Genomic DNA, 24,374 nt, shown 5'->3' on the forward strand with positions numbered 1-24,374 from the left:
CAACATGGATGGACCTAGAGATTATCATACTAAGTGAAGTAAGTTATAAAAAGACAAATAACATATGAGATCACTAATGTATAAATCTAATAAAAATGATACAAAAGAATTTATTCACAAAACAGAAACAAACTCAAAGATTTCAAAACCAAACTTATGGAATGTTGGAGGGATGGATGGATTGGGAAGTTGGGATTGGCATACATATACTAATAGTGCCAAAATCAATGGGTAACAACATCCTGCTATATATAGCACAGAGAAATCTATTTAGTACTCTGCGATAGCTTATATGGGGAAAGAATCTGAAAAAGAATGGATATATATATATGTAGATACTTGGCTGATTCACTTTGCTATATGCCTAAAATCAACACAACATTGAAGGTCAACTATACTCCAATAAAATGTATAAAAAATAAGTAAAATAAAATAGGAATATAACAGAAATACAATGGAAAGAAAAACAATACAAAATAAACAGAATTAGAAGAGAGCAAGAAATAACAGAAACCTATCAATATAGAAAACTGAATATAAAATTAAACTTTTCTTCAAATAAATTGAATTGTAGAAAATAGGAAAACTTAAATGAATTTTCTCCAGCAGAAGTACTGAAATTTTGTAAACAAAAGAGACAGACAGTTCTCCACAGAAGTAAAACAATTTGTCAAAATGTGACATGGATATAATTTTATATTTGAAGTAACATTTTTCTGTGACCTAACTGAAACACCCAGAATCCCTAGGAGTAGAAAGCGGCTTCAGCGCAAAAGCAACACTACCTTAATATTCTCTAAATTTTTAGTCACAAAGTTTTATGTATTCTGGGAATCTAAAGCAGAGCATTACTCTATTTAAATGAAATGTGTTAATTGATTTAAACCTTTTAATTTCAATATTTTGAAATCTGCTTCAAGTACTAGAAAGTTTGGCTCAGAGAAGACATATTTTATAACACCAAATTCACATGCTTACACAATTTTAGTATATTTGTCTTCATTGTATACTGACTTTTTAAGCAATGTATCAGTTATATTTCTAATGCAACTTAAGAATTTCCATAACAGAAGTTACATGAGGGTAGAAGAGGTGGTATATGGGTTGAGGAGATATATGAGGTTGTATTTTAACTGCATTTACATAAAGTTGAGGAAATGTCAATTGCTCATATCAAATATAGCATGGAATTCTAGGGAAAGTAAGGGCTGAAATTTTTGAATTTTTTCTTGTAATTCTGTTTCATACCTTTTGTCTGTATACATATAGTTCAAATTTATACTTTAATAGAGAGCAAGGATCTGTGGCTCAGTTTTCCTCCTTTAAAGTCAGTGTATAATTACTTAGACTACTATTACACTCATTCTCGATCATCCAAGAAGGATCCAGATATTTTATATATTTCTATTTTTGTAACATTAACTATTTCCCCCTAATGTTAATATTTGGTTTCCCATTGTTTACATGATTTGCGAAATTTTACATTTTTATGTGATGCCAATACTTTATAACTGTGGGATTCTGAAAGTGTTGTGTTTCCCCCAAAACCAGTCTAGCATCTTGGTGGAAAAAAAAAAAAAAAGACAATATGGTTGTAGTGAGGGGAGCCCTAGGACACCGTGGTCTGGTGGGACAGTAGACTAGTGTAGTAGGTCAGCAAAAAGTGCTTGCACTACATACAAGCCACGTGTGCTGTAATAGGGGAATACGGATTGTAGAATCATACAAGAGGAATAAATTAACAGCACATGCGAAGAATCAGGAAAAGCTTTGCTTCAGGAATCTTCCATTTGGCTCTCCTGTTCTACCTCCACCTCTCTGACTGGGCAGATTATATGGACCCTGTGAATAACTTCCAAGCCTCTAACTTTCAGGAGGCTCAGTCAATAGGAAGCCTCAGTGCTGCACTAGACTAAAGGAAAAGAATATACTCAATGAATTTATTCCTCTGGCTCCCTCACTACAAAATTGCTGTTTTAGAGTCATTGGTCCTCTGTAATCTGCCTTTTCTTACATAACTCTCTTTTCTTTCAGCTTCAGATAACTACTCTCTCCCCTCACCACTTCAGGTCTGGGACTGCAGTACTTCTTATTCTTTTATTAGCCCAGATTAATGCATTATCATTGATGTGTTACCTGTACTCTTCCAAAACTTTTGTAAATACACCCACTGTGATGGTACATCCTTCTTGAGATATCTGAATAATTTGAGTGTGAAATCTTTCTGGTTGGAGCCTTGATTTATAAAACCCGAGTCCTAAATAAGTAGTAGGAAAGAACTTTTCAAGGAACTATAAAAGGTTTTGAGTAAATAAAAGAAAGCTGCAGGAGACGGAGGTAGAAAGGATTTACATCCATCTTACGGAGACAATCCTAAAGATAATAAAGAACTATTAAAAGATTTCAGGTAAAACAGTGATATCTTTCTCTTTGCATCTTAGAAAGTTTACTTGGGCATCACTTAGAAAAGGATTTAGGAGAGAAGGTAGACTTAGAACAATGAGAAGCCTGAAATAATAAGCCAGCAAGAGAAACTGAGGGTTAACGTACCCTGAGAAGGGTGGTGGCACTGGTGATGGAGAGAGAAGAGAGGGAGAAGAGAGGGGTCTGTGAGGTCTGAGGGGAAGGCGACACCCAGCTGTCTGACTTAGATAACTGGGTAAAGAGAGGTGCAATTAATTAAATGAGAAAGTAGTTAGAACAGCATCCAAAGTGAAGAGTCATGACCAATTTGACAATAAGAGGTCAGAGCAGCATTCAGTTTAGGATATAATAAGCAGATTGATGTGTTAAATATTTTGGCTGGACATACTGTAATACAGCAAATATACAGAGGTGAAAAGTATTAGTGATTCAGTTGGAAGTAGTAAACATAAATAACAGAGCATGAAAGGCTTAATGTATCAATAAGAGATTACAGGAAAGCAAAAAGAGAGGACCTAAGATGTACAAAAGTATTGTCCATGCAAGATCAAGCATATCGAACCCAGAGAGAACTTGAGTTGCACTGACTAGGTTCACTTGAGATATTCTTAGAGGTACTGAAACCTTAACTTTGTGTTTATGACACTACCAAGAGCCCATCAACGTAAAAGCCTATTACGGCTAAATAGTATTTTAAAGAGTGGTTAATAATAAACCTAAGTAAGCATAGGGAGAAGCCCAAGAATAGCACATATTTGAGTTTTTAGGTATCAGACACTATTTTAAGAGTTTTACAGAGATTTAGTCATTTATTCTTGTTAACAGTTATTCAATTTTGGTTAAGAATTATTAACTGCCTTTTGCCAGTGAGGAAATTGTGTCTCAGACAGGCTCAAGGTCAACAGAAGACGTATGTAGAGTCCAAGAGGTCTGACTATAGAGCAATAAATTACATAGGACCTATCTCTGGAAAGTGTTCTCAATCACAAAGAGGAAGTTGGTGGGATTTTGATACTTAACTGAGTTACAAAAGTAAATCACCTCCTTGGAAAGAAATGTCTCACTATCTTACTTCATTCTAGTGCTTACTAATATCAAAATATTTTGTTACTCTGTTTGTATCTGCTATCATGCATTAGAAAACAACATAAACGAAAGGATAAAGTCTGTCTGTCTTCTTCACTCCTATAGTATCCTTAAGGCTGGGCATGGTATCAGGCACAGACTAGGGGTGTGGGGGTGTGTGTGATATAACTTGAAGTGGTTGTTCATTCATTTATTAGCCATGTGATTTTTGTGTGACCTCTCTGAGCTTAGATGCCTCTTCTATGAAAAGGGATATTTTAACTATCCTTTACATTTCCCTTTCACCTTGTTTGTTTGTTTGTTTGTTTGTTTAGGGCCACACCCACAGCATTTGGAAGTTCCCAGGCTAGGGGTCCAATCAGGGCTAAAGTTGCCGGCCTAAGCCACAGCCACAGCAACGTGGGATCCGAGCTGCATCTGTGACCTACCCCACAGCTCACAGCAATGTCAGATCCCTGACTCACTGAGAGGCCCAGGATTGTACCCACATCCCCCATGGACACTAGTCAGATTCATTTCCACTGTACCACAGCAGGAACTCTTGTTTCCCTTTCATTCCTCACTCTCTTACCTTTCCTATAAGTCTTCATGGCAGCTACTATTATTGTTTTTCCAATTTTGAGCTGATCCACCTTATTCCTCAAATGTGACTGTTTTTCATAAACATTCTGCATCTGGTCATAATATTCTTGGGTATGTAGACTACGATACAAATGTACAAAAATAAAAATCAAATGCCTTTATATGCTAAACTAAGAAATCTTTGGTAAACTTTTACATTCGATATCAAAAAGCTAGTTTATCTAAATTATAAGCAGGTGAATGGTTTCAGAAAGAGTACTTATTTTTCTAATTATATTAACTTTGTGGTTTAGTATTTAAAATGTTACTTGAGGCAGATATATATAAAATATCCTGGCTCTTCAGTGGTCCCACATGTTTTGGCTTCTTGATAAAATGTTATTAATGATGATATAATTAAAACATCCCCATGGTACTTTCTCTCTCATAGAGATGAAACTCATTTGTGTTAAGGATATTTCATATCTATTAGATAATATACAAAACAGAGTAAGATATCCTAAATTATATCTCATCGTCATTTCAAACCATATTCCAGCCTCAGCTGTGTATCCATATACTATTTCTTTCTCTCATGAAACCCTCTTGACTCTGTTTACTTGCTTCATTAAACAGGTTTGACATTATTTGTCACTTGCATGAATGATACCAAGAGAGCATTTCTGTGGATTCCTTCTGGGCCTAAAGGACAAAACGCCTGTAGTATATCTGTGTCATCTCAAGCAGCAGTCTTACAAACTGGCAGGTTGCTTAATGTAAAATGCAAATTTCTCAAGGGCAAGGCATCATTCTGCACAGTAATCATCATAATGCCTATAAAGTTGTTTTCAAATAATTTGAAGGTTTATTTTATTTTGCATTTAGTTTTTGTTTACCCTTCCTCAAGGATTTCAAGGGGCAAATAAACTCAGGCTGGAGTTTCATTACAGCCATCTGCCTAAGATGAACAAACTTAGGAAACTTTAGAAGGTTTAAGTATAACTTTGACGAATATCAACTGGCTGCAATGGCAACATTTATAAGCCAAATCTCATCACTTAGAATTTGAAGGAAATAACATATAGTCCAAGATTTTAAACAATTTATGTGCATATAGTATGTGTTTATGTATATAAAGGCTTTACTATTTTTGTTGATGTTATAAAAGCAGCTATTTTCCCCTTAAGATTTATTTACCCTAAAAATCATTGGTCTTTTAACCTCTCAGAAGTCTTGGTCAGTTGAGGGAATCATCTTACAAATTCAATGAAGTCCTATTCATTTAGTATTACAGTTGGTTATAGAACAAGAAAATATCTTTAAAGAGGCAAATATGGGGAGTTCCCATTGTGGCTTGGCGCTAATGAACCTGACTAGTATTCATGAGGATTTAGGTTCAATTCCTGGCCTCTCTCAGTGGGTTAAGGATCTGGCATTGCCATGAGCTGTGGTGTAGGTCGCAGGCATGGCTCGGATCCTGCGTTGCTGTGGCTGTGACATAAGCTGGAAGCTGCAGCTCCCATTGGACCCCTAGACTGGGAACTTCTATATGCTGCAGGTATGGTTCTAAAAAGCGGAAAAAAAAGGAAAAAAAAAGAGGTAAATTTGCCTCAAGAGCATATTCTTCTATATTTTCTCTTTAAGAATTCCATTTGTCTTGCATTTACAATGATATACAACATCTTTGCATAATCTATTCAAACAATTCATTCTACTATGTGTAAGATAAACAAGCTTGCAGTCAGAGTTTACAATATATGTTAAGATTTTTAAATGATTCTTTTCCATTGAGAATTTTATTTCATTGTCTTTTTAGGGCTGCACCCAGAGCATATGGAAGTTCCCAGGCTAGGGGTCAAATCAGAGCTGCAGCGGCCAGCCTATGCCACAGCAACGGTGGATCCGAGTCGTGTCTACAACCTACATCAGGGTTCATGGCAGCGCCAGATCCTTAACCCACTGAGCGAGGCCAGGGATCAGACCCATGTGTGTCTTCATGTATACTAGTCTGGGTTTGTTACCACTCAGCCACAAAGGGAGCTCTCCACTGAGAATTTTAAATCTTAAGACTAAATGGAATAGGAGTTCCCATTGTGGCTCAGAAGTCACAAACTCGACTAGTATCCATGTGGATGTGGATTTGATCACTGGCCTTGCTCAGTTGGTTAAGGATCTGGCATTGTGATGAGCTGTGGTATAGGTCACAAACAGGGCTTGGATCCAGGGTTGCTGTGGTATAGGCCGATGGCTACCACTCTGATTGGACCCCTAGCCTGAGAACGTATATAAGCCATAGGTACAGCCCTAAAAAAAAAGGCTAAATGTAATAAGTGGGCTGGTATAACATTTTCACCCTACTGATCTTCAGGATTGGTGTGACATTAGATAACCTATGACCCTTTCTCTTCCTCTCTCTTCCCTCTCTTTTGGGTGTATGTCCCTCAGGAATTTTGACTACATTTTTGATCAAGGAATAAAAGACCACTACAGGACAGTTAACTCTCTTACCATTAAGGCAAGGACTTAACATCCCTGTTCATAAACATCCAGAGGCTAGCATTCAAAAAGGAATAACGAATAATGAAAACACTCAGAATTTTTAACATTGCATAATAAAGCAGTTATAAGCACAAAATGTGGAGGTAGACTGACTATGTTATAACCCACAATGCAACCATGAGAATGAAATATATCTTATTGTACCTTATCTTCTTCATCTATAATGAGGATGATACTATTATCTATCCCAGAGGGGTATTATGATACTTAAGGGAACTTGCAATTGGTTTGAACAGTGGTACTGTTGAAAAATTGAACAGTGATTTACTTTTTACAAAATGGATAAAATGACTTAAATTTTAGCATACCACATAGTTTTAAAAATTACTGTTATATTTTCATTGTCATTTGACCTCCATTTAACAAGTGCACCTTTGCTATTGTTGAATGGACATTGATATGAAAATAAAACCAAAAAACAAGCATGACTTCTTTTTGAAATTCACAGCTTAAAAATGACTGGATAACCAGTGTTGGTTTACCACTGAAATCAAAACAAAACAAAACAAAATGTTTTCCTGACACTACTATACAAAAACAAGACGAGGGCTTAGTTTATTTTCAAACTCAGATGGTATCTTTCATAGTAAATGCTCCCGCCAAACAAACAATTGCAACATCTGGTCATATTGATGCAAACTTTAGAACCAGTTGAGAGCCTTTGAGTAATTTTCAATTGGAAAGCAGATTGTACAGTAGAGAAGCACAGCCCTAACAAGCATTTGCATATTAATAAGACATTACAAAATTCTAATTTGGAAAAGAGAATATGAAAAAGTGAAAAAATACTACCTAGTGTAGCAATCAAATGACACAACTAATGCCACCTCAATCATTTCTTAATCTTGCCCAACAGCAACTGAAAACTAAAAACAACACAAAGAAAGTAGTGCTCAATGGAGGACACACCTTCAGCTGCTCTCTAATAAGTGTTTTCAAAATAGAAGTCCTTTGCAGTGGAAATGTCTGAAAATGTCAGAGCTGATTGCAAACAAGCCCACACGCCTCACAGGAGGCTGAACTGGAGCCTCCTGTTTAGGAATATTAAAAGCAGTTGTTTTAAGACTTCACTGAACATTTTAACTAATGTTTTGTTGAATCAAATCTGTTTGCAAATCATTATCTAACTAGGTCAAGTAAATACAAAAAAGATAATTGTTTAAAATTGATGCAAACCATCTAAATACCTTCTTGGTTTATTAAAGTAAATACATCACTTGAATGTGTGATTACCTGGTAAACTCTCATTCTAGATACTATTTTTTTTTTTCTATTTTAAAGATAAGAAAGCTGAATGAGCTTTTATTTTCAGAGAGAACATGGTGAAACTCTGTAAAGGATAATTTAATGGACACGTTTCAATATGCCAAACAGTGAGGGGCAACGGGGCAGACATTTCTATCTTCATTTTAGAGCAAAGCAATAACACGGTGCTGCCTCTTACAGCCACTGGGCAGAATTTGTGAAAAAAAAAAAACTCTGTTACCCAAATTCTTTCATTTTGCTTTTATAAAAAAGATATTTCTAATTGGATATTATCATTTTAAGCTACCTCCAGTTGCTAAAAATATGAAAATTTAATTTCCATTGGAATGCCATGGTTTTGTAGTTGAGCAGTTTTACCAGGGTAACGGTAAAAAAAAAAAATAATGTTCATTGTGTCCACAAAACTGAGCATGATATTAATGTGAAAACATCACATACATTCAATAGAAAACTCAAAGAGGAAAAATTTTAAACATGATTTTGACATCCAGCAAGTTTCCTCAAAAGACGCTTTAAGGTATGATAGTCATTACCTTAGGGAATTCATCACCATCCAAGGTCAGGCCATTAGCACGGCATTAGCATGGCAAACTCAGAAAGTGGCTGTTATGAGAACACTGTGCACCATCCCATTACTCAGCACAGAGTCACGTTAGAAAAATTCAGACTGTGATAGAAAGCCCTGATGCAAATGTATTGATTCCCAGTAAGATTCATATCCCTTTCACACCTACTGGACTATGATTAACACATTTTCTTTCTTTTTTAATTGAGGTATAATTTACATAAAACCTTACACTGACTTATTTTCTAAACAATGTATATATCTGACCAACTTAGTCTTTCTCCACAGTAGGTTGATATGGAAGCCAATTAAAACCAGAAGATAGCTTGGAGAACTCAAATCAGAATGGGGGAGTTGGATGACCTACATTTTCAATGGCTACAGCCTAAGAGGTCTTGATGTCTCCCCCAAACCCATGGCCTTTCCAATGATATGTATAGGTAGGAAAGCACTTTTACCCTGGGGAGGTTTGCTGGAAGATGAGTTAGGAGACTAATGCATTAATCCTGCATTAGAAGCTAATTAAAATGTGGTTTTACTCACCTTAAAATGAAGACTGAGCATTTCCCTTCCTCACTTGCTGTGTTAAGTACACTGAAGCTTTACCTTTTAATTTACTTAAATATTCCTTAACCTTTACTTTGAACAACAATTTGCCACACCACTGTAGAAGATCAAGAATTAAACTGAAATAAAGGTTTTTGACACATTGTGTTCTGACAGGAAAAGCTTTGGCTTGACTTTTTTCCATTTCAAGAATATCTGCAAAGGCTTTCTTCACCTGGGTATACACTTCATATGGTAATAAAGGTAAATATGATACAATTGTCATGCAGTAGCCAGTGCATTAAAAACCGCACCGAACAGCAGGCCTAAGTGAACAATCAAGGGATAATTACTACAACTGAACAAGAACTATGTACAGGGCCTTCCTGGGACACATCCCCCCACCTCCCCGCCACTTGGCCCATGTCCTCAACCTGCTTCTTATTTGTAGCAAAACTAGCCTCTCAGCCTTCCCTGAGTTTCAAAGAATAAATTTAATCAAAGAAGTGAGAAAATGCAGAAATAAAAGAAAACAGTCAAGCAAAACAAAATAATAGCAGTTTAGCCCTTAAACTAAGTCAAGGACACCTAGTTCCTTTCCAAGGTCTACAGATAATATTGTGAGCCATATTTTGCATATACTGCCTCTCCTACCAGGTGAAAGAAGTTAACTCCATGCTGTCCACAAGCACGTAGACCTCAGACCATTTGGAACTGGTCATCAATACGGTTGACATGTTGACTCCCTATTACCTCACCACCAATCAATCAGAAGAAGCTCCATGAGCTGATCACATACCCCACAACCCTCTCCCTCATACTACCTTTAAAAGCCTTTCCCTGAAAGTCACCAGGGACTTTAGGCCTGTTGAGCAGTCGCACCTGACCTCCCTGCCCTGCAATAAATGCTACAATTTTCTTCATCAAAACTTGCTGTCAGTAGACTGGTTTCCTGCATGTGGGCAAGTGGACATATACTTTATTTATTTTATTTTTTTGCAAATGCATAATGAAGTACTGGCAAAAGAGAAACATGACGTCATCTGAATGTGTTTTAAAAAATCCGTCCACATATCAATGCATCTTCCTATGAGATTTTGAAGTCATCACAGAAAACAGAATTCCATTGAAACCTTCATCTCATTTGATATTAATAGTGAAATAACTGAAAGATATGGTTTATCTTTTTCCCAAAGTGCATTCTCAAAATACATAGCCCAAATTTAATCTTAAGCAAATTAGTTCACGGAGTTATTTATTTAATAAGGAGCACCCTATGGGACTCATTTTCCTACTTAAAAAGTAAGATATTACTGAGTTAACCAAAGGTAAAAGTGGACATTATGGAATTATACAAAGCTGTACAATTTCTTAAACTCAGACCTCAAAACCATTTCTGAGGAGCAATGTTATCAAAATGATTGAACATTCCCTTGGGAAAAACCAAACCCATGCATCAGGAATAAAAGATAACAGATCAAATAGCACAGCAAGCTCTGCTATTTTAGTCTTCTCAAAATAGCTTCAAACCAAGACAATAAAGCTCAGAAATAGTGAGGAGGACAATGTGAACACATGAGAGAGACAGAGAGACCATGAAACTAAGCCAAAGAAACGGAATAGTTAGTAGGATCCTTGTCTTCTCTACAGTCCAGGTTTGACCTGAAAACCTGAACAGCAAAACCGGCTGCTTAATTGAGAAGTGAACCATACAAAAAGAAGTTAATTAGCATTCAACTAATAGGCCCCCACAACTGGAGCACTCCCGATTGAGCAGTTTTTAAAAGTAAGCTCTCAACTCATTTAAATATTCCGGAAGTTGAGCACCAGTTGAGCGCTTTCATGGCATGCTGAGCACTGATGGAGCTGTTTAGAAGCACACTGACTGCTTTTCTGTGTGAGTTCTTGTCCAAATTTCCACACCCCCAACTCTCCTTCTGCCTACACAGCTGCTAATCAAGAGGTCGCCTTCCTGGTATGAAATTCCTTTGCCAATTAGAATTAGATTTTAGCCTTTCATCTTTTATGTTTCAAGGTAATTAAGAAATAATAATAATTAGTGAATATATGTCAGAGTGAGGTTTATCTCCTCTAAAGAGGTATCAGTTGAGTCAATTTCATCCCTCAAGGGTCTGAGTTAAATTTTGGAAATTAGTGTCCATACTGAGCTGTGAGACTATGCCCAAAATTAACTATGGTCACCACAAAGGATTTTCAATGGTTTATTTCTCCAGGTGCTTAAAATCAGCCAGGAAGTGAAGCAATATGAGAGTGGTTCCATTCCTTAGTTCTTTACAATTGTGTCAAGGTTCTCACTTGGGCAGGCTCTCATTAAAATAAGAAAACGCCTTCATGATATGTAAGACAATAATTTTTTTTCTGCTTTACTTTTTCACAGATAAATGAAATAAAATAAGTCATTGAAGCAGAATAATAACTCAGGTAGTCAGTGTAGCAGCATGGACTTCGATGCAGTCTTTGATATGGCTATTGATTAACATTTGTGGCTTAAGGGCTCCAGGGAATAACATCCCCACAAGCCTTATTTACTATAGGGAGTTTACCACATCCCCACAAACCTTATTTACTATAGGGAGTTTACCTATGCCCATATGAACATCAATCTCTAAACCCCCGTGACTCAGTTTACGGGATGAAAAGGGCAAAGAAACCATGAGACTAAAGGGACATTTCCACCCCTAAGAGCCGTATTGGACAAGGGCAAGGCCAATGGGAGAAAACCACATCTTTCTGGACTCCATGTTGGTACTCCCCCATCTTTAAGGGACTAAAAACCCCTATAAGACAATAGAGAAGGGGGCTCTTCTCTCCCCTCCCAGCTGTCCTGGGAGCTATTTGCTTTCCTGTAATAAAGACCTTGCTTACTTGCTGCCTGTGTGTTCTCCAAGTTCATTCTTTGGCTGTGTGAACAAGAACCCAGGTTCTGGTAACATCTTTCCAGCATCACCATTAAGTATTTATTGAGCAGCGATTGTATGTAGATGCTGTGAAATGGAGATTAGCACTTGACTCCCCGTCTCTACATCCATTGAATCATGAGCCACTGTAGCTGACCCTCAATGCCCCCTGAAAGAAGCTCAGGGTGGAGAGCAGGAGTGAGGCACTCCGCTCTGGGAAACTGTCAGGACAGGTCTTCAGATATTTAGATATTTCCGGGAGAAGATTTTATGAGTCCAATTCTTGCTTCCCCTCATGCCTAGAAAAGCTTTAAAATCCTTCAGTGTGACCTCTGCTCCTCATGAATAGAACAACCTTCTGGACAAAGCTGTGCTTTCTTGCATGTACCTCCCCACTTCACCAAAACTACATGTATAGTGACATTCCCTCCTACCTCTTTGGAGTGGTTTTCCAGAGCTATTTGAAATGTTGCTTCCTAGGCTATAGTCCTCATTTTGCCCCCAAGAAAATGTAACTATCAACTTTTAGTTTGTGTATATTTTTTAAGTCAAGAGTACTACGCCAAATATTGATGAGAATATGAGATTGTAATACTCCCTGACCTCAAAGAGTTTACCAATTTTACTGGGAGAAATAATGCAGCATCCAGACCTGTATTTTGATATGGTTATTTCTCTCCTGAAACTTAACTGTCTATTTCTAATGTGTCCTTTCTTAATCCTGATATTTAAATTATATTTTGTTGGGTATCCGTTTTTCCAATCAATTTTGTGGTGGCCACAGTAAGTTTAAAAGGAAGTGGTGATAGATAACTAAAGAACAAGTGCCTAGAATCAGATACTAAATATGACAATACTTGGGAATGCCTCCAGAAGGCCCTGTCCAAGCAAACACTGACCTTCCTAGACGGAAGCTCTTTAATGCTAGTTGCACATACAGGAAAGAGAACATACCACCCCCAAATTTGCCACTTTGGCTTAAGGAGTATTTTGAACTGAAGGCAACTGAGGAACAGCAGATGTTGGAAAGCTCTAAAAACAGCATAAATTTTCCTTTTGGAAGGGAAATTTACATTTATAAAGAAAATTTGCATTTGTAAAGATGTTTCTCTCTTCTATACCAATGAGACAAAGATGACACAACAACTTTTATAAGTGGAGAAGGCACTGACTTGAATCTGCAAAACTAACCTTACTAAACACTCCTTATTTATCATAACTTTTTCTAGTCACCTTCCCATACTTGCTACCTCCCCTCTCAGCAATCCCCAAAGGCCCTTTTCCCTTTATTTAGCCTCTTCTTCTGATGGGTGGGATATAAATCCTAAAATTCCCCTAAACACCTCTCAGGGGACTCTAAACCACCAGGGCTGAATTTCAACTTAAATTTGCATGACAAACTTTACCCTTGTTTACTGTGCTATTTCTGGCTATCTTCTGATAACCTGCCTTCCCCATACCCTTCTTCTGCTATTTTGGGTGAAGATGGTATTTAAGCACACTTTCTGGCCAATTCTTTGAGTTAATCATACTTCTGTATTTTTTTTTTTTTTTCCTTGTTACTCTTATCTTTTCTTACAGGGGCCCTAGCCAAGGACCTACAAGAATAGAAAGAACATTTTTTTTGTTTGTTTGTTTCTTCCCCTAAAGTTTGTGACTCTTTTTTCACCCCTCTTGTTAACTTCTCTTTTTATCAGTTTGATTCTTGGGGCCTCAGTAATTGGGTAGAGGAAGAGATTTTTTTTTCTCCCCTATGGTTCAAAACAAGGATTACTTATTTCAGAGATAAGAGATGGGTGTCTCAAATCTTATATCCTGTGCTACTTTTGAACCAGGATAGTTCTCAACTAGGATAATTAAAATACAATATTAAAAATAAACATATAAATATGATTTTTTTCCCTCTTTTTTTAGGGCTACACCTGCAGCATATGGAAGTTCCCAGGAGAGAGGTAAACAGGAGCTACAGCTGCTGGCCATGCCATGGCAACACCAGATCGGAGCCATATATCTGTGACCCACACCACAGCTCATGGCAACACCAGATCCTTAACCCACTGAGGGAGGCCAGGGATCAAACCCACATTTTCATGGATACTAGTTGGGTTTGTTCACACTGAGCCATGACAAGAACTCCAAGTATGCCCATGTTTTACCAGCTATTTTAACATCCTCCAAGTGAAAAAATAAGGGATTAGACTGAATTTTTAAATATCGTTTCATTTATCTTCTTCATGGAAATTCCAGTAATCCATCCAGAAATGGTAAAGGGTAGAGAGTTTATGGAGAAGAGGGGTCATTGCTGAGAAGAAGTACATACTTTCAGTTATGTTTCAAGAAACTATTGGTTAGTAGAATGTACTGATTTGAAGACTGAATTTAACATGAGGGACCACTCGCACACACATTTGGAAGGGGGCAAGAATGCCGTTAGATAAGAAGGAAAGTGTTTGATTAGTCCTGCTGTGTGTGAGTTAGTTCTCATTTAAATCAGTTATGTCTAAAACCCTCAAAACCAAAATCAAATTTCACCTCAAAAATTTTCCATTTACTTAGAGCTTGCTATATGCAATATATTAGGGAATATATGATGTGAGATTTAAAGTTAAAGAACCTGACCCCATGAAGCTTACAGTCGAAAGAAAGAGAACAGTAAGAATGAGAATGCTGGTAAAAGATCTAAAAGATCCAAAATTCACACAGACATGTGTCCATGAAAAGAATTTAGAAAAACAAAGTCAGTCTGTAGGGAAATTTAAAAGGCCTTTGTGTGTGTGTTTGTGTGTGTGTGTTTATTTTTTGTTTCTCTCGTTATCAGAATTCTTTTTCAAGTAAATATGAATTGTTACTGTGTTCAGAGTGCATTACCATTTTAAGGAGCAATTTTGTTTTGTCCTTAGCTTCAGCCACCTCAGCGGTCACTCTATGTCTGAAAGGCTGGCAAGGTGGGAACACAGTGGTCTATTTGCTTAAGCTGCTTAATAAGGGAGGGAAGGTGCCTGGCCATTTGGGGGCTGACATCTAATGTCCTAGTTTGAACCACTCATTCTCTGAGGGGAATGTGGTTCAGCCTTCAGCCTCACTGGACACTGCAAGGGAGCACCGCAGATTTAGTGTTTCTAATCCCTTGGTCTAACTGCAAAAATTACTCTGAGAGACATTCTGCTATGGTCCATGTGTCAGGGCTAAACACCATAGAGAAAAGAGGTGTAATAAAAAAAATAGGTGAATAAATACCAGGTCACCTGAATTTCTACTAAAGGAAGAGAATGTACTACAACTTTTGCTTTAGCTCAGCTCACTGCTTGGTGGGGGGGAGGGGGTAAGTTTTAGTGTTGGGATCCTGCTGTTGGGCTGGAGAAGACATTTTGCTCTAGCAAGGAGACCCTGGACAATGATAGCAGCAATAACCTAGTGTGAGAGAGATTTATAGATTTTCCTGGCAGTAGCATCAGTCTCCAACTTACATTTGAAACAAATGGGTCATCAACATAAATGCCTTGCTATCAGGACCTTGTGGAAAACTGAAAGGGAATGATAGGTTATGATAGACCCTAGGGATCCTGCATTATCAGTTTAGAGAGAACCAGTATTGCAAAAGTTCAGCTGATGGAGATTGCAAAAAAATAATTCCTTCATTGTTACTATTTTCAACAACTAAAGTGCCTCAGGCAGGTGGGACAGGAAACAACATGCTGCAATTTGAAATACAATTAGGTAGATAGATTAATTACTAAAATCTCAGTTACTCATATTGGATAGTTATTTATGTTGTTAGGGAACATTTGTTAACAAAGTTCTATACTCTTCTAATATCTATTATTCTGAATTTCAGATAAATGTTTTTTATACATATAATTAATGTAAATTCAAGGTCTAGAGCAGTGCTGATCAATAGAAGTTTCTCTGATGAGGAAAATATATGCTCTGCGCAGTGCTTTCTCAAGTTTTATAGAAATACAAAATAAAATATCAGGCTCATGCCCATAGAATCAAAATTTGCATTATAACAAAATCTCTAGGAGATCTGAGCCACAGCAGTAACAACACTGGGTCCTTCTCCATTACGCCACCAGGGGACTGCAGAACACTTGCAACCTTCAATTCTTTCTCTGCCCCTTTAAGATATAAATCTTTTCCCAGTCTCTTGCCAGTTTTTCAAATCAAGAATGTCTTTCACAAGGACCTGGGGGCCATTCTTCTGAGATGTAATAATCGAGGATAACAGAGTCTCCAGATCTCAGAGGTTGAGGAGCAGCCTCATTTGGGTAAACACAAATTACCAAACACAAATGGCCTAATCACATTGACCGAATCCCTGATCATGTCCTCCAGTACTCTAGTACTCCACTACAAACTCTCTTTACTCTAGTACTCTAGCACCCTAGTACAAACTCTCTTTCCTCTAGCACTCTTTATTACTCCCCTCCAGTACTCTAGTACCCTAGTACAAACTCTCTTTACTCTAGTATTCTAATACCCCAGTGCAAATTCTCTTAACTATAGTACTCTAGTATCCTAGTACAGACTCTCTTTAGTCTTCCTCCAGTATTCTAGTACCCTAGAACAAACTCTCTTTACTCTAGTATTCTAATACCCTAGTGCAAATTCTCTTAACTCTAGTACTCTAGTACCCTAGTACAGACTCTACTCTAGCACTCTCCTCCAGTACTCTAGTACCCTAGTGCAAACTCTCCTTAAAAAGAATTTATGGGAGTTAGTCCTACCAACTACTTCTTTGTCTGGACCAAAAGCCAGGACAATTTTTTTTTTCACATTTATTGTATACCTCGGGAGGTAACACAGCCTAGCACACTTCTTAAGAATGGTCTAGACTTAGTTTTGCTCTTACTTTCTATGTGACCTGGATCTACTCTCACAATCTCTTTGTATCTCATTTTCCTATTTTGTAAAATGAATCCCAACACTTGAACATACCTCACAGATTTGGTATAAGGATTAAATGTTAATATGTAAAACATACTTACAGCAGTGTCTGGCACATAAAAACTCAATAAATGTTAAATACTGCTGATGGCAACCCCTTTACAATGTTCAGAATTCTCTCAGATTTCTTGCCTCCAATCAGTTATGCCTTATCGGATTACATATACAATTAATTGTGGGTTTTTTTGTGTGTTTTTATTTTTTGTGCTAACAGTTTCAGGCAAAATGATTTGCCTCTCAGATGGCATGTTCAAAGACTATAACATAAACTTCCCAATTGAAGGCCAAATAGGTAAGTTTACTTGCAAACCAATTATACTCTTCCCAAAAAGGAATTAATGATGAAAACTGTTAGAAAATTGTAAAAATGTAAAAAAGAATGATGACTAAGTTAACAAAAAGTCAAATTTAAATAATCTACTTAATCCAAATGGACAAATGTGTAGACATCATTCCTTAAATTTTTAACTATTGTACTTACTCATCTCACTGGATTTTTTGAGGATTATGCAAGATAATTTATAGAGTTATTAGCATAGTGTCAGACACCTGAGAAGAGTCTAATAAATGTTAACTAGCTGCTATTAGGAGGAAAGTGAGATGCAGGTGTCATATGTCAACAAAAAAAATTCCATGAGGCAATTTTTAGTGTTTTAAAAACTGAATAGTTCTACACCACTGATTATCAACCAGGGATTATCTTAATCCCCCCACCCATTCCAAATTAATGGGAACATTTGGCAATATGTGGCACTTTTTTTTTGTTATGATTGCTGTCTACTGCCTACAAGTAGGGAGGCTGCTGAACATTATAAATGCACAAGACAGCTTCCCACAGCAAAGAATTATCTGGTCCAATTTGTCAATAGTGCCAAAGCTGAGAAATTTTTGTTTTAAGGGAACACATATTTATCTCTAATATATTGATCTATTTAATATGCTTTCTTTGAAACTGTAGTCTAGACTTATTATGTAAGTGTAGACAAAATATAAGGGACATTTAGTATATGTTTCTTTTGTAAAGCTGGTAACTCATATTAGAAAGTTGGTTTCTTATTGGAAATCAGTTGCTTCCCAGCATGTCTTATGTCACCTGCATAATGGCCCCCATAGACCATTTGGGTCCTTCTTTAGTAGCTTTTCAGCTAGTCCACCTCTTTGTGTAGGCCCTCTTTTTTTACTTAATTTTTTTTCCTGCCTCTACATCTAGTCTACTAAGCGCTCAGAGAAAACAAATGAATTAGAATCTAATGATTCTACCACAAATGCATTCCATCTAAATGCAACCGAGCCTTCCAATTACTGTCAAAATCCTCTGTATTTTTATTCTTTCTTACTTCCTATCTCTCTCTCAAATATGATCTCTTTATAAAACTGACTTTACTTCATTTCTGTAATTCTATATTGATTTTTTTCTGTATCTTGGCTCTTTCCACCTGATCTCCCTTACTTGGAAAATGTCTTACTTGAAATAGGTTTCTTCCCAAGACCCAGTATATTTGATCCCCCTTTTTGCTTCCAAACTTTAATGAGCCATCTACTCTTACTTTGTTTATTACTTTGCTAATAACCCCTTCATTACTTATTTCCTTGAAATATATTTTTTTCATCACACTACATTAGTACAATTTTTATTTTATTTAGGGCTGCTCCTGTGGCATATGGAAGTTCCTGGGCCAGGGGTCAAATTGGAGCTGCAGATGCCAGCCTATGCCACAGCCACAGCAATGCAGGATTAAGCCACATCTGCAACCTACACTACACCTTGTGGCAATGCTTGTGGCAATGCTGGATCCTTAACCCACTGAGAGAGTCCAGGGATCAAACCCACATCCTCAGAGACACTATGTTGGGCTCTTAACCTGCTGAGCCACAACAGGATCTGCAAAAATGTTTTTCAAAGGTCACCAGTGATCATCACATTGACAAATAGAATAGCTTTTCCTTAGCTATTGCATTTCCTTCGTTCATTTCCACCATATCACGTCTTAATCTAGGGTGTTCCAGAATGACACCAAACTTATGACTAAAATTTTATTGATCATATTATCTCAAAACCTGTTCATTTTCCTACATTTCTAATTTTATAACATCAATGCCAGTGAAATCCAGTCTTAAAACGTAAGAGCCATCTCTCTCCCATATCTCAACTTAATTTCACACACCTAATCATCAATTCCCAACTCTATTAACATCATTTGCATTTTCTTTTTCTTCCTCCTCTCTCTCTTTTTTTTTTTTTTGGTTGCACCCACAGTAGGTGGAAGTTCCTGGGCCAGAGATTGAACCTGAGCCACAGCAGGGACAATGCTGGATCCTTAACCTCCTGAGTCATGAGTGAACTCCTGTGTTTTCTTCTTTATCCTACACTATAGTTCTGGAGCATTGTTAATTTTTTACTAGGTGTGAGCACTACCCTATACATTGAATATAGATTACCAAATAGAGCCTTCACAATTACTCTGTGATCCAGGAATTACTCCATTTCGTAGATGAGGAAAATAAAGCTGAATGATTTTACGTGGCTTGGCCAGGACCACACAGCTAGATACGTACAAACTGAGTCCAAATCCCAGGTTCATGCTGCCTTTGCTGCCTGTCCTCTTCTTGAGGTCTGACATCCAAAGTTTTTCACCTACCAATCTGGTACAAACTTACTTCCCGACTTTGCATCCTCAAATCCTCCTTCTGTTCGCTTGTGTCCCCTGTCCCTCACAGCTCATTTTACATCTCTACCTCAGGATCTTTAGGCCTGCTTTTCTTCATTTATGGAAGGATGTTTTTCTACCATATTGCCTTAAATCCAAACGCTAAATATGGGTTTCAAATATTGACTTAAAGGTTGCCGCATCAAGTAATACACATATTTATGTAATTCATATTTGACAATTATGGACCTGGGAGTTCCCACTGTGGCTTTAGCATAATGAACCCAAATAGAATCTATGAGGATGCAAGTTTGATCTCTGGCCCCACTCAGTGGGCTAAGGATCCAGCGTTGCTGTGAGCTGCAGTATAGGTCTCAGACGTGGCTTGGATTTGGTATTGCTATGGCTGTGGTGTAGGCTGGCAGTTGCAGCTCTGATTTGACCCCTAGCCTGGGAACTTCCATATGCCACATGTGTGTGTGCCCCCCACCCAAAAAATGAAATTAATGAACCCATTGTTCATATAATTTTAGGGTTGAGTGTACACACAGAAGTTTAATCTTTGAATCATCTTAGGCTACAGTTTGGGAGATTCTATGAAAAACAGTTTGCTAGAAAAATCAAATGAACTTAATTTTCTCTATCTAAACAGCTTATTTCTCTCCTATTTATCTGCATTACAGTAAGAAAAAGTCTGAATAGAATTGTAACCTAGGGATACCTGCTAACTTTTCAACACAGCTTCAAGGGGTGGTTATACCTTAAAATTGGATCCTTTACAAATCTAAAGTATTGATTTTGTCAGTAAGTACTTAAGGAATTGATTAAGTTCTGGGACACTGATTCACACTAACCCAGGCTGGCAAATAGAGTTAGACTCCAGTGCTAAGATCCATTTGCTATGGCTGCCTAGAACAGCAGGACAGAGTACAGCAATCCACGTTTTGTTCTGGATATGGAAAAGAAAAGGTACTTGTGGTATGTATTTGCCATTTTCATACTAAGCAAATGTACTAGAAACTGGCATATTAATTAAATTGCTAATTATCTGCAGCAAACAAATCTCTCTAGTGCTTAGATTCAGGGGCTCATCATTCTTCTAGCTTCAAAAGGTGATATTCGGAATGGGATATCTGAATGTGTGAAAACAGAGAGGTGCATAATTTTGAAATTATTTCACTCAGCCCATGGTAAGGCCCGATAAATTGTGCCTGGCATAGCACAGAGAATACTTTATATGTAGTCACATCCTTGCCTTCCAGGTCTTTCTCTTCTAGGCACTGATAGACAGATACTGCCAAGCTCTCATCTTCAAATTTATCATTCAGTCTATTTTAACTAATCTCTATTTTAACTAATCTCTTTTGTCCATATACCTTCATGGAGAGAAAAGCTCAATATAAATTTAATCACTCTCTGATTCATTCACATTCCAGACCTGCTTTGATGATACTAGAGTTAAGTTTTGGTAAGAATTTCTTGAAGTAGCCAAGAATTCTCAGTAACAGAGAAAATTTGGGTTTACTTCTTGGTCTGGGCAATCTTATACATTTTCTACAAACTTACTCAGTTTTTACATAGAAACTTTGTTTTCTTTGTTTTCAATTCTCTTTGGGAATTGAGAAGAGGAATTTAACTGTTTATTTTTTTTCTGGTTTGTTATTTTGTACATTTTACATTTACAACATTTTCCTTATGAATCTGTCTGTTCCTTGGAGACTAGACTAGACCCATATGTCTTTTCATGATTGTATGACCAGCAACAGTGTTCCATATTGTCTTGCACAGAATAGCTTTAAAGATATTGTCTGAACGAATGAATAAATGAATCCTGGATGAGAGAAGGATTTCAATTCCCCTGTCTTGAAGGTTGAGGCAACTGTAATTTTCTATTTCACAAACTAGTACAGCCTTCACTTATGTTTCTTGCTTAACTTCGTTTCAATCAATAGAAGACAATGGAAATGTTGAACCCATCAAAAACCTAACAGAAAAGAAAAACTAACAAATTAGATGTTGCGAAAGCAAAAATTGATAAGTGATCTTTAGATTATTAGGAGAAATTAGTAGCAAACTGCCCACCAATATCAATACCCAAGTCAGTGGTCACAGGAAAGAGGTAAGTTGGATCTGCCTTATTTGGAACTTTGGACTCATTGGAACCTAGTTCTCGGCTTAGTTCCCATATTTAGGGAAATCATCTGAGAGTGAAACAGAGCTCCAAACAGAAAAGCAGAACCTAATGCTCTTTCAGGCCTCATTAACAGAAGCCAGATCTGTCAGGCATAGTTTTGGTCTAGTGGAAGGTAAAATAAAGTTGAAACTTTATTTGGAAAAAAGAAAAAAAATAAGCTGTAGTTTGGCTAGTAACAGAGCTGCCTTTCAAGTTCAATACAATTTTGAGCTAAAGTAAAAATTCAGATTTCAGAGCAGTTTAGTAATTCTTAACTGTAATATAAGAAAAATTAAGTAAGCAATGAGCAGTTTTTGCTAGAGTTTGGTGGATTTGTTTTTAACTCCAGTTAGAGTAAATTTTTTTTTTTCTCTTAGAAATCCTTGCCAGTGTAAAAATCATATCCATATAGAGCAATTGGATTTTTGAGTGACTGGCCACTAGCAGCTACCTGATGACTGTGCCTATTGAGCTCATGGAAAGAGTTATTTTAGTGTAGAAACCAGTATCATTAACTTTTGTGATCATGGGATCATAGATTTTTATTCCAATGAAATCATCAGTAGTGCCTTTCATTCTCTTCTAAAATTATCTGCTTCATGTTAGAGAGAAAAAAAAAATGATATAGATACAAGATGCTGTATAGGAGTAGTAAATAGCCTTATACTCCCGAATGCAGCAATGAACTCTTTTTATTCACTGGTGGTGGAAACATCTAACATTCTTTTCCATTCAGGTATACTGATGCTGTGTTGAAATGAATAGCCAACACCACGTGAAAAATAAATGTTGCTCTACCTCTCTACGACCTAGCATATGAAACAGCCAATTTCAGATGAACTTAAGATTTAAATGTAAATGATAAAACAAAATTTCTGGGAAAAAAAAAATAGGAGTATGTCTTCATGATCTTAGAATAGGAAACTTTCTCTTAAAAAAAGACAAAAAAAGCACTATCTATAATGAAAGCAAATCAATAAGGGACCACAATACAAATATGAACTTTTTCTTTTCTTTTTTTTTTTTTTTTGGTCTCTTTAGGGCCACACCCACAGTATATGGAGGTTCCCAGGCTAGGGGTTAAGTTGGAGCTGTAGCTGACAGCCTATGCCATAGCAATAGCAACATGGGATCCAAGGCATGTCTGTGACTTAGACCACGGCTCACGGCAATGCAAGATCCTTAACCCACTGAGCAAGGCCAGGGATCAAACCTGCATCCTCATGGATGCTAGTCAGATTCATTTCCACTAAGCCACATTGGGAACTCCCCAAATATGAACTTGTATTCATTAAAATTCACCATTTATAGAGTGGAAAGACAAACAATAGGAGAAAGTATTTAAAATACATTGGGCAATGGGCTCTTATCCTCAATATAGGTAAAACTCCTACAAATTGAGAGGGGGGAAAAAAAAGTAAAATGACTTGAATAGGCACTGTGTAAAGAAAATATAAAAAAGCTGATAAATATGCAAAAAATTATCCATCAGGAAAAACAAATTAAGAGCTAAATTGCAATCTGATGCATATCCACCAGAATAAATAAAATGAAGAAGGCAGAAAATATTAAATGTTGATGAGAAAGTGAAAAATTGAAATCCTTGTGCTTGCTACCAAGAGGAGTCCAAACTGGTGTAAACATTTTGGAAAACTGGCTGTATCAGCTGGCATTAATACATAACATACCTTATGCATACATATTTTTGAGCTAGAAATTTCATTCCCAGGTATACCACCAATAAAAATACATAAATACAGAAAAAATACATGAACAGAAATACAATTTGTAATAGACAAAACTGGAAAAATCATCAATAAGTTATGTAAACCATGGATATTCATGCAACAAATGAAATACTTTGGAGTAATCAAAGTGAATAAACTAAATATTTCGTCATGAATAAATCACATAAACATAATGTTGAGCAAAAGAGAACAGACAAAAGAGTATATACAGTATGTTTCTATTCACATAGAGTTTAATATAAATCTTAACTAGTTGATTAAGTTAGAAGTCAGGATTATGGCTATACATATAGGAGGTTATAACAGGTGGTGACTGGGAGGGGCATCCGGGTGTGCTAGCTCAGTTCTGTCTCTTGAACTGGATACAGTTTCATGGAAATTTGTTGAGTTGTAAAGTTATATGTATATAATTATGTACATTATATTTCAATAAATACTGTACTTTTAAAAATGCATAGAAATCATCTCTGAATACAGTATTAGAAAGACTTTCATGCAATGGATATATTTCAGGAAAAATTATAGTTATATGTTCCTTTTTCTAATATCACTAGATTTGCCTCATCGTAAAAACTGGACTGTAACTGTACAACTGTAATGCCTCCAAATAATTTTTTTTGGTAAAACTTGGTTGATTTGAATAGCTATTAAATAGCTATCACAGTAATTTGAATATTCAGGGTACTTTTTGATGACTAGAAACCTTTCTATATCCCTTGAGACAATATAATTTCACTTGTTTTATAATCCTTCCTAAAGGCGTATTTCTGGCACACTGCTTACATATTTGAAGTAAGTAACTTTGTCCTTTTTCTTGTTTGACAGGATCAAAGTTCTCTGGAATACAGTACAATGGAAGGAAAACTATTTCATAAAGTATGTTTAAAGAATAAAAGATAATACAGTTTTCTTATTAAAGAGTAAACGGATTTC

At 36.7% G+C, this 24,374-nt stretch overlaps 1 protein-coding gene and 1 long non-coding RNA gene across 8 annotated transcripts in view; both read right to left on the reverse strand.

The window, feature by feature from the left end:
- GRID2 (glutamate ionotropic receptor delta type subunit 2) overlaps window positions 1-24,374 on the reverse strand; it is a 1,344,144-nt gene that overhangs the window by 615,922 nt on the left and 703,848 nt on the right. The window lies entirely within an intron of this gene.
- Window positions 8,136-15,628, reverse strand: LOC146401059 (uncharacterized). The gene is made up of 2 exons (XR_014813370.1): window positions 11,596-15,628; window positions 8,136-11,556 (listed from the first exon to the last, which is right to left on the reverse strand). It is a non-coding gene; the product is annotated as an uncharacterized LOC146401059 (long non-coding RNA).

Source organism: Sus scrofa, chromosome 8 (assembly GCF_054392235.1).
Source record: "Sus scrofa isolate SSC_HxYL_T2T_F1_AM1 chromosome 8, Sscrofa_HxYL_maternal_Yorkshire_Landrace_v2.0, whole genome shotgun sequence".
NCBI classification, from domain to species: Eukaryota; Metazoa; Chordata; class Mammalia; order Artiodactyla; family Suidae; genus Sus; species Sus scrofa.